Source organism: Euprymna scolopes, chromosome 21 (assembly GCF_053919585.1).
Source record: "Euprymna scolopes isolate OS-2025 chromosome 21, ASM5391958v1, whole genome shotgun sequence".
In the NCBI taxonomy this organism is placed as follows: Eukaryota; Metazoa; Mollusca; class Cephalopoda; order Sepiida; family Sepiolidae; genus Euprymna; species Euprymna scolopes.
Window position 1 is genome coordinate 70,451,292 of NC_136502.1, and position 9,352 is coordinate 70,460,643.

The 9,352-nt window shown below is 35.0% G+C and overlaps 1 pseudogene; it reads left to right on the forward strand.

Annotated features, from left to right (window-relative positions):
• Positions 1-8,494: 8,494 nt before the first annotated feature.
• LOC145243222 (U2 spliceosomal RNA) lies at positions 8,495-8,601 on the forward strand (annotated as a pseudogene).
• The last annotated feature ends 751 nt before the right edge of the window (positions 8,602-9,352 follow it).

Below are 9,352 nucleotides of genomic sequence, written 5' to 3' on the forward strand. Positions count from 1 at the left end.
TTACTTACATATTTTCGAGGTCGGTACAACTCACAATTTATCAAAACGTTAAACAAGGTTATACGTATTAAAAATAAGTTAATCGTTTTGAAGTGTAGGATGGAATTTCTAAAATCTTGCCGCCTTAATCATGTTGCTCCCGGCTATATCTGCCATCGTATTTCGAAAATTAAATGTAGAAATACATTGGCAGTTCAACGTGTTTTTCTACAAGATGAAATCCTGTTTAATTCTGATACATATAATTCGTTACGTAGTAAACACCTTTTTCTTTGGGCCATGGTTTGGAAAGAATTATCTTTCTTTGATAAACTCCGTTTTTCTAGGTTTTTATCCATCGGTGATAAATTTACCCGTATTAAATGTACTTCTTCTTATGATAAATATTTAAAAAATTTAATTACTAAGAAGTTTGGGATTATAACAAATTTGGATAAACATATATTTAATTATTCTTCTCATGTTTTGTCCAATACAGAAGAATTTGTTTTATCTGCTGGCTTACAATTCTGCATTCCTCCCCCTTCTGTTGATCAAATCGCAGTATTTAGTGAAATTGAATTATTGTATACTCAATTAAAACACCATTCGCCTATCTCTACTGATGAATTAACTAGTGTTAAAATTCAGTTGGGCGAATTAGGTCGGAGGTTTTCTGCCATAAATACTAAATCTAGTGATTTTGTGTGGCAAAAAAATCATTTTGAAGCGGCACAATTAATTAGGTCTAATCCCGACATTTACCTTTCTCGCCCGGATAAAGGATCGGGCGTTGTTATACTTAACAAAACGGATTATATCTCCAAAATGTTACAAATCTTGGACGATAAAAGTAAATTTCTCCGTTTGGGTGACTTAAGCCATGATGATACTTTTCGTATGGAAATAAAAATCCAGAAAAGATTTCTTCAACTTCATAAAAGCGGATTTATTTCTAAGGAGATTTATGATAGAATCCGACCCATCGGTTCTCAAAGGCCTAGAATGTACGGTTTACCCAAGGTCCATAAACCCAACATTCCTTTGAGACCCATTTTATCTATGTTGGGTTCTGCACAACACGAACTTGGTAAATGGCTAGTTGACCTTCTTAAACCTGTGCTTTCTTTTTATTCGGTCTATTGTATCCCTGATTCTTTTCAATTCGTATCCAAGATACAAAAATTGCCTTTATCTAAAAATACCGAGTTCTTGGCCTCCTTTGACATTAATAGTCTCTTTACTAATATACCTTTGGATGAAACCATTGGTATTTGTGTTGACTATCTGTACCGTGGCCCCTTAAAATCTCCACAACTTCCTGAACGAATTTTCATTGAACTAATGGAACTTGCTACTAAATCAGTCTCCTTTAGTTTCAACAATATTATGTACCGTCAAATTGATGGGATATCAATGGGCAGCCCTCTTGGTCCTTCGTTAGCCAACATTTTCGTTGGATTTTTGGAAAACGAATTATTTTCCAAAATTACTAAGCCAGCATTCTACACACGTTACGTTGATGATACTTTTGCATGCTTTCCCTCTCGGAGCGAAGCTGAACAGTTTCTTCGTCTTCTTTGCAACCTGCATCCATCTTTACAATTTACTATGGAGGTTGAAGACTGTAACTCTCTCCCATTCCTCGACGTTCATGTTTCTAAAGTTGGTACTACGTTTGAGACCTCTGTTTATAGAAAACCTACATTTACAGGGCTCTATCTTAATTGGTTTTCTTTTGCCCCTCAGTCTAGAAAAATAAACCTCATTAGCGCTCTTACGCATCGTGCACTTATGATTTGTTCACCAAACCGTCTTGATACGGAACTTGGTGAAATCATAAATATTTTTCTTAATAATGGATATCCCATTAATATAATAAAATCTACTATTGAACGTAAAATTACTACATTTAATAGCGGTAAACATATTGGTCCATCACGGTGTCCCATTTATTTAAAATTACCATGGTTGGGTCCTGATGGCCTACATATTGTTAAAAGGATTTCTTCTGTTACTCAACGGTGTTTTCCAGCTACTATGCTTCGAGTAGTTTACACAACTCGAACCTTTTTCTCTTCTTTTCGTAAAGATGTTTTGCCAACCATTCAAAAGAACTCTGTTGTTTATAAATTCGTCTGTCAGTGTGGAGCTGACTACGTTGGCAAAACGTCCCAAAGATTAGAAATGAGAATATCCCAACATATCCCTCGGGATATTCGACTACACCAGGTTTTGAGAGCATCCGGGCACTCCCAGGCTCATGAGTCTGCCATTGGCGATCACTTGTTGAGTATAAATAGGTGTGCCGATCAATATTCCGATGGGTGGTTTTCTGTTTTATACAGTGCTAGGTCGAACTATCACCTCAATATCATTGAGGCGTTAGTTATTAACAACTCTCGACCTAGCCTGTGTAGACAAAAGATTCTTAGACATCAGTTGGAGATATTCATTGATTTAAAACCACCTGAACAGTGAGAATTTTAATTTTTTTTTTTTTTTTTTTTTTCTCTCACTGTTCTTCCAACTGCAACCAAAATTCCCCACTTCCCTCATTCGTTTTTCTTAGTTTTTAATCTATCATTCTGACGTCTCCTCTTAGAGGGTCAGACGATAAGGCCTTAAGGAAAAAAATTTTATTTTCATCTGCCCATTTCTTGTTTTTTGGTATTTAGATTAAATGATGTTTCCTCTAAAATTTATCCTTCCATTCTGTTGTACCAAAAATTTACTTACATATTTTCGAGGTCGGTACAACTCACAATTTATCAAAACGTTAAACAAGGTTATACGTATTAAAAATAAGTTAATCGTTTTGAAGTGTAGGATGGAATTTCTAAAATCTTGCCGCCTTAATCATGTTGCTCCCGGCTATATCTGCCATCGTATTTCGAAAATTAAATGTAGAAATACATTGGCAGTTCAACGTGTTTTTCTACAAGATGAAATCCTGTTTAATTCTGATACATATAATTCGTTACGTAGTAAACACCTTTTTCTTTGGGCCATGGTTTGGAAAGAATTATCTTTCTTTGATAAACTCCGTTTTTCTAGGTTTTTATCCATCGGTGATAAATTTACCCGTATTAAATGTACTTCTTCTTATGATAAATATTTAAAAAATTTAATTACTAAGAAGTTTGGGATTATAACAAATTTGGATAAACATATATTTAATTATTCTTCTCATGTTTTGTCCAATACAGAAGAATTTGTTTTATCTGCTGGCTTACAATTCTGCATTCCTCCCCCTTCTGTTGATCAAATCGCAGTATTTAGTGAAATTGAATTATTGTATACTCAATTAAAACACCATTCGCCTATCTCTACTGATGAATTAACTAGTGTTAAAATTCAGTTGGGCGAATTAGGTCGGAGGTTTTCTGCCATAAATACTAAATCTAGTGATTTTGTGTGGCAAAAAAATCATTTTGAAGCGGCACAATTAATTAGGTCTAATCCCGACATTTACCTTTCTCGCCCGGATAAAGGATCGGGCGTTGTTATACTTAACAAAACGGATTATATCTCCAAAATGTTACAAATCTTGGACGATAAAAGTAAATTTCTCCGTTTGGGTGACTTAAGCCATGATGATACTTTTCGTATGGAAATAAAAATCCAGAAAAGATTTCTTCAACTTCATAAAAGCGGATTTATTTCTAAGGAGATTTATGATAGAATCCGACCCATCGGTTCTCAAAGGCCTAGAATGTACGGTTTACCCAAGGTCCATAAACCCAACATTCCTTTGAGACCCATTTTATCTATGTTGGGTTCTGCACAACACGAACTTGGTAAATGGCTAGTTGACCTTCTTAAACCTGTGCTTTCTTTTTATTCGGTCTATTGTATCCCTGATTCTTTTCAATTCGTATCCAAGATACAAAAATTGCCTTTATCTAAAAATACCGAGTTCTTGGCCTCCTTTGACATTAATAGTCTCTTTACTAATATACCTTTGGATGAAACCATTGGTATTTGTGTTGACTATCTGTACCGTGGCCCCTTAAAATCTCCACAACTTCCTGAACGAATTTTCATTGAACTAATGGAACTTGCTACTAAATCAGTCTCCTTTAGTTTCAACAATATTATGTACCGTCAAATTGATGGGATATCAATGGGCAGCCCTCTTGGTCCTTCGTTAGCCAACATTTTCGTTGGATTTTTGGAAAACGAATTATTTTCCAAAATTACTAAGCCAGCATTCTACACACGTTACGTTGATGATACTTTTGCATGCTTTCCCTCTCGGAGCGAAGCTGAACAGTTTCTTCGTCTTCTTTGCAACCTGCATCCATCTTTACAATTTACTATGGAGGTTGAAGACTGTAACTCTCTCCCATTCCTCGACGTTCGTGTTTCTAAAGTTGGTACTACGTTTGAGACCTCTGTTTATAGAAAACCTACATTTACAGGGCTCTATCTTAATTGGTTTTCTTTTGCCCCTCAGTCTAGAAAAATAAACCTCATTAGCGCTCTTACGCATCGTGCACTTATGATTTGTTCACCAAACCGTCTTGATACGGAACTTGGTGAAATCATAAATATTTTTCTTAATAATGGATATCCCATTAATATAATAAAATCTACTATTGAACGTAAAATTACTACATTTAATAGCGGTAAACATATTGGTCCATCACGGTGTCCCATTTATTTAAAATTACCATGGTTGGGTCCTGATGGCCTACATATTGTTAAAAGGATTTCTTCTGTTACTCAACGGTGTTTTCCAGCTACTATGCTTCGAGTAGTTTACACAACTCGAACCTTTTTCTCTTCTTTTCGTAAAGATGTTTTGCCAACCATTCAAAAGAACTCTGTTGTTTATAAATTCGTCTGTCAGTGTGGAGCTGACTACGTTGGCAAAACGTCCCAAAGATTAGAAATGAGAATATCCCAACATATCCCTCGGGATATTCGACTACACCAGGTTTTGAGAGCATCCGGGCACTCCCAGGCTCATGAGTCTGCCATTGGCGATCACTTGTTGAGTATAAATAGGTGTGCCGATCAATATTCCGATGGGTGGTTTTCTGTTTTATACAGTGCTAGGTCGAACTATCACCTCAATATCATTGAGGCGTTAGTTATTAACAACTCTCGACCTAGCCTGTGTAGACAAAAGATTCTTAGACATCAGTTGGAGATATTCATTGATTTAAAACCACCTGAACAGTGAGAATTTTAATTTTTTTTTTTTTTTTTTTTTTTTCTCTCACTGTTCTTCCAACTGCAACCAAAATTCCCCACTTCCCTCATTCGTTTTTCTTAGTTTTTAATCTATCATTCTGACGTCTCCTCTTAGAGGGTCAGACGATAAGGCCTTAAGGAAAAAATTTTTATTTTCATCTGCCCATTTCTTGTTTTTTGGTATTTAGATTAAATGATGTTTCCTCTAAAATTTATCCTTCCATTCTGTTGTACCAAAAATTTACTTACATATTTTCGAGGTCGGTACAACTCACAATTTATCAAAACGTTAAACAAGGTTATACGTATTAAAAATAAGTTAATCGTTTTGAAGTGTAGGATGGAATTTCTAAAATCTTGCCGCCTTAATCATGTTGCTCCCGGCTATATCTGCCATCGTATTTCGAAAATTAAATGTAGAAATACATTGGCAGTTCAACGTGTTTTTCTACAAGATGAAATCCTGTTTAATTCTGATACATATAATTCGTTACGTAGTAAACACCTTTTTCTTTGGGCCATGGTTTGGAAAGAATTATCTTTCTTTGATAAACTCCGTTTTTCTAGGTTTTTATCCATCGGTGATAAATTTACCCGTATTAAATGTACTTCTTCTTATGATAAATATTTAAAAAATTTAATTACTAAGAAGTTTGGGATTATAACAAATTTGGATAAACATATATTTAATTATTCTTCTCATGTTTTGTCCAATACAGAAGAATTTGTTTTATCTGCTGGCTTACAATTCTGCATTCCTCCCCCTTCTGTTGATCAAATCGCAGTATTTAGTGAAATTGAATTATTGTATACTCAATTAAAACACCATTCGCCTATCTCTACTGATGAATTAACTAGTGTTAAAATTCAGTTGGGCGAATTAGGTCGGAGGTTTTCTGCCATAAATACTAAATCTAGTGATTTTGTGTGGCAAAAAAATCATTTTGAAGCGGCACAATTAATTAGGTCTAATCCCGACATTTACCTTTCTCGCCCGGATAAAGGATCGGGCGTTGTTATACTTAACAAAACGGATTATATCTCCAAAATGTTACAAATCTTGGACGATAAAAGTAAATTTCTCCGTTTGGGTGACTTAAGCCATGATGATACTTTTCGTATGGAAATAAAAATCCAGAAAAGATTTCTTCAACTTCATAAAAGCGGATTTATTTCTAAGGAGATTTATGATAGAATCCGACCCATCGGTTCTCAAAGGCCTAGAATGTACGGTTTACCCAAGGTCCATAAACCCAACATTCCTTTGAGACCCATTTTATCTATGTTGGGTTCTGCACAACACGAACTTGGTAAATGGCTAGTTGACCTTCTTAAACCTGTGCTTTCTTTTTATTCGGTCTATTGTATCCCTGATTCTTTTCAATTCGTATCCAAGATACAAAAATTGCCTTTATCTAAAAATACCGAGTTCTTGGCCTCCTTTGACATTAATAGTCTCTTTACTAATATACCTTTGGATGAAACCATTGGTATTTGTGTTGACTATCTGTACCGTGGCCCCTTAAAATCTCCACAACTTCCTGAACGAATTTTCATTGAACTAATGGAACTTGCTACTAAATCAGTCTCCTTTAGTTTCAACAATATTATGTACCGTCAAATTGATGGGATATCAATGGGCAGCCCTCTTGGTCCTTCGTTAGCCAACATTTTCGTTGGATTTTTGGAAAACGAATTATTTTCCAAAATTACTAAGCCAGCATTCTACACACGTTACGTTGATGATACTTTTGCATGCTTTCCCTCTCGGAGCGAAGCTGAACAGTTTCTTCGTCTTCTTTGCAACCTGCATCCATCTTTACAATTTACTATGGAGGTTGAAGACTGTAACTCTCTCCCATTCCTCGACGTTCGTGTTTCTAAAGTTGGTACTACGTTTGAGACCTCTGTTTATAGAAAACCTACATTTACAGGGCTCTATCTTAATTGGTTTTCTTTTGCCCCTCAGTCTAGAAAAATAAACCTCATTAGCGCTCTTACGCATCGTGCACTTATGATTTGTTCACCAAACCGTCTTGATACGGAACTTGGTGAAATCATAAATATTTTTCTTAATAATGGATATCCCATTAATATAATAAAATCTACTATTGAACGTAAAATTACTACATTTAATAGCGGTAAACATATTGGTCCATCACGGTGTCCCATTTATTTAAAATTACCATGGTTGGGTCCTGATGGCCTACATATTGTTAAAAGGATTTCTTCTGTTACTCAACGGTGTTTTCCAGCTACTATGCTTCGAGTAGTTTACACAACTCGAACCTTTTTCTCTTCTTTTCGTAAAGATGTTTTGCCAACCATTCAAAAGAACTCTGTTGTTTATAAATTCGTCTGTCAGTGTGGAGCTGACTACGTTGGCAAAACGTCCCAAAGATTAGAAATGAGAATATCCCAACATATCCCTCGGGATATTCGACTACACCAGGTTTTGAGAGCATCCGGGCACTCCCAGGCTCATGAGTCTGCCATTGGCGATCACTTGTTGAGTATAAATAGGTGTGCCGATCAATATTCCGATGGGTGGTTTTCTGTTTTATACAGTGCTAGGTCGAACTATCACCTCAATATCATTGAGGCGTTAGTTATTAACAACTCTCGACCTAGCCTGTGTAGACAAAAGATTCTTAGACATCAGTTGGAGATATTCATTGATTTAAAACCACCTGAACAGTGAGAATTTTAATTTTTTTTTTTTTTTTTTTTTTTTCTCTCACTGTTCTTCCAACTGCAACCAAAATTCCCCACTTCCCTCATTCGTTTTTCTTAGTTTTTAATCTATCATTCTGACGTCTCCTCTTAGAGGGTCAGACGATAAGGCCTTAAGGAAAAAATTTTTATTTTCATCTGCCCATTTCTTGTTTTTTGGTATTTAGATTAAATGATGTTTCCTCTAAAATTTATCCTTCCATTCTGTTGTACCAAAAATTTACTTATATATATATATATATATATATATATATATATATATATATATATATTGCTTATCTGAAAGATAATAATTATTCTTAACATATTGAACAAATTTCACATTTCAAAACGCAAAAGATGAAAATTCGGATTTCATAATAATAATAAAGATGATGATGATGATGATGATGATGATAATAATAATAATAATAATAATACGCTTATCGGTCCGTCCGTTATCATACTGTTCATCCCTAAAAAAGGAAAGTGGAATATTCCAAAAAGTGGAATATTCCAAATAAACCTTGTCACCCTTGAAAAGGCAATTGCAATATAAAAAAAATGGTGTTGCTGTTGAGGCAAAGCTAATAAAAATGATTTGTCTTTCTTGGTCTTTTGGCTAAGATCAATGTGTAGTATCTGTGCTACATTTCAATTTCTTCTCTTTCAGTGGAAGAGAAATCCTTTACGACTAAGACAATTTTTCTCCACGTTAAAAAACGACCCTGGTGTCTAAATCTGTCCCGTGGGGAGGCATTGTGAATAGGTACTATGTTTAATGTAAGAAAGTTTTAATATTAAAAAAGTATCTGGAAAAAGTTATTTCTGATTTAATTACAAAATGCTCTGGAAATGTCACTTCTGATTAATTATAAAATGCCCTGGAAAATGTCCGTTCTGATTATTTTTTTTGTTTACTTGCCTCCCCACAAGGGCGGAATTGGACATGAGGTCGGTTAAAAGTTTAGGCGGAAATCAGCTCCCCAAAAGGGACACTCTGGTTAATAACAAAAATAAAAATTGTATCAGTAATGAAGGATTTCTCCTCCATTAACCAAGACCAAAAAAGGGGGGGATTTAAGTCACTGGAATCCTGAAACTGATACTACACACAGAAATTCATGTTGAAGCAATGGTTGCCTAATCTCTAATCGTGTTAATGTATTACTTTCGAAAAGCTACTGAAACAGTTTATGATTTAAACATTACTTTATTTCAAGTATATTTCAAGCAGTGGGTTACGGGATATGAAGTCAGTCCCGGAAATTACTCAAACCGTTTACGATTTAAACATTACTTTATTTCATGTATATTTTTAACAATGGGGTGGGGGATAGTAAATCAGTCCCGAAAATGGGTGAAATCGTTTACGCATTACAAATTACTTTATTTAATGTATATTTTTAACATTGTGGTGGAAAATATGAAGTCGGTTCTGGAAATGGCTGCAACCATT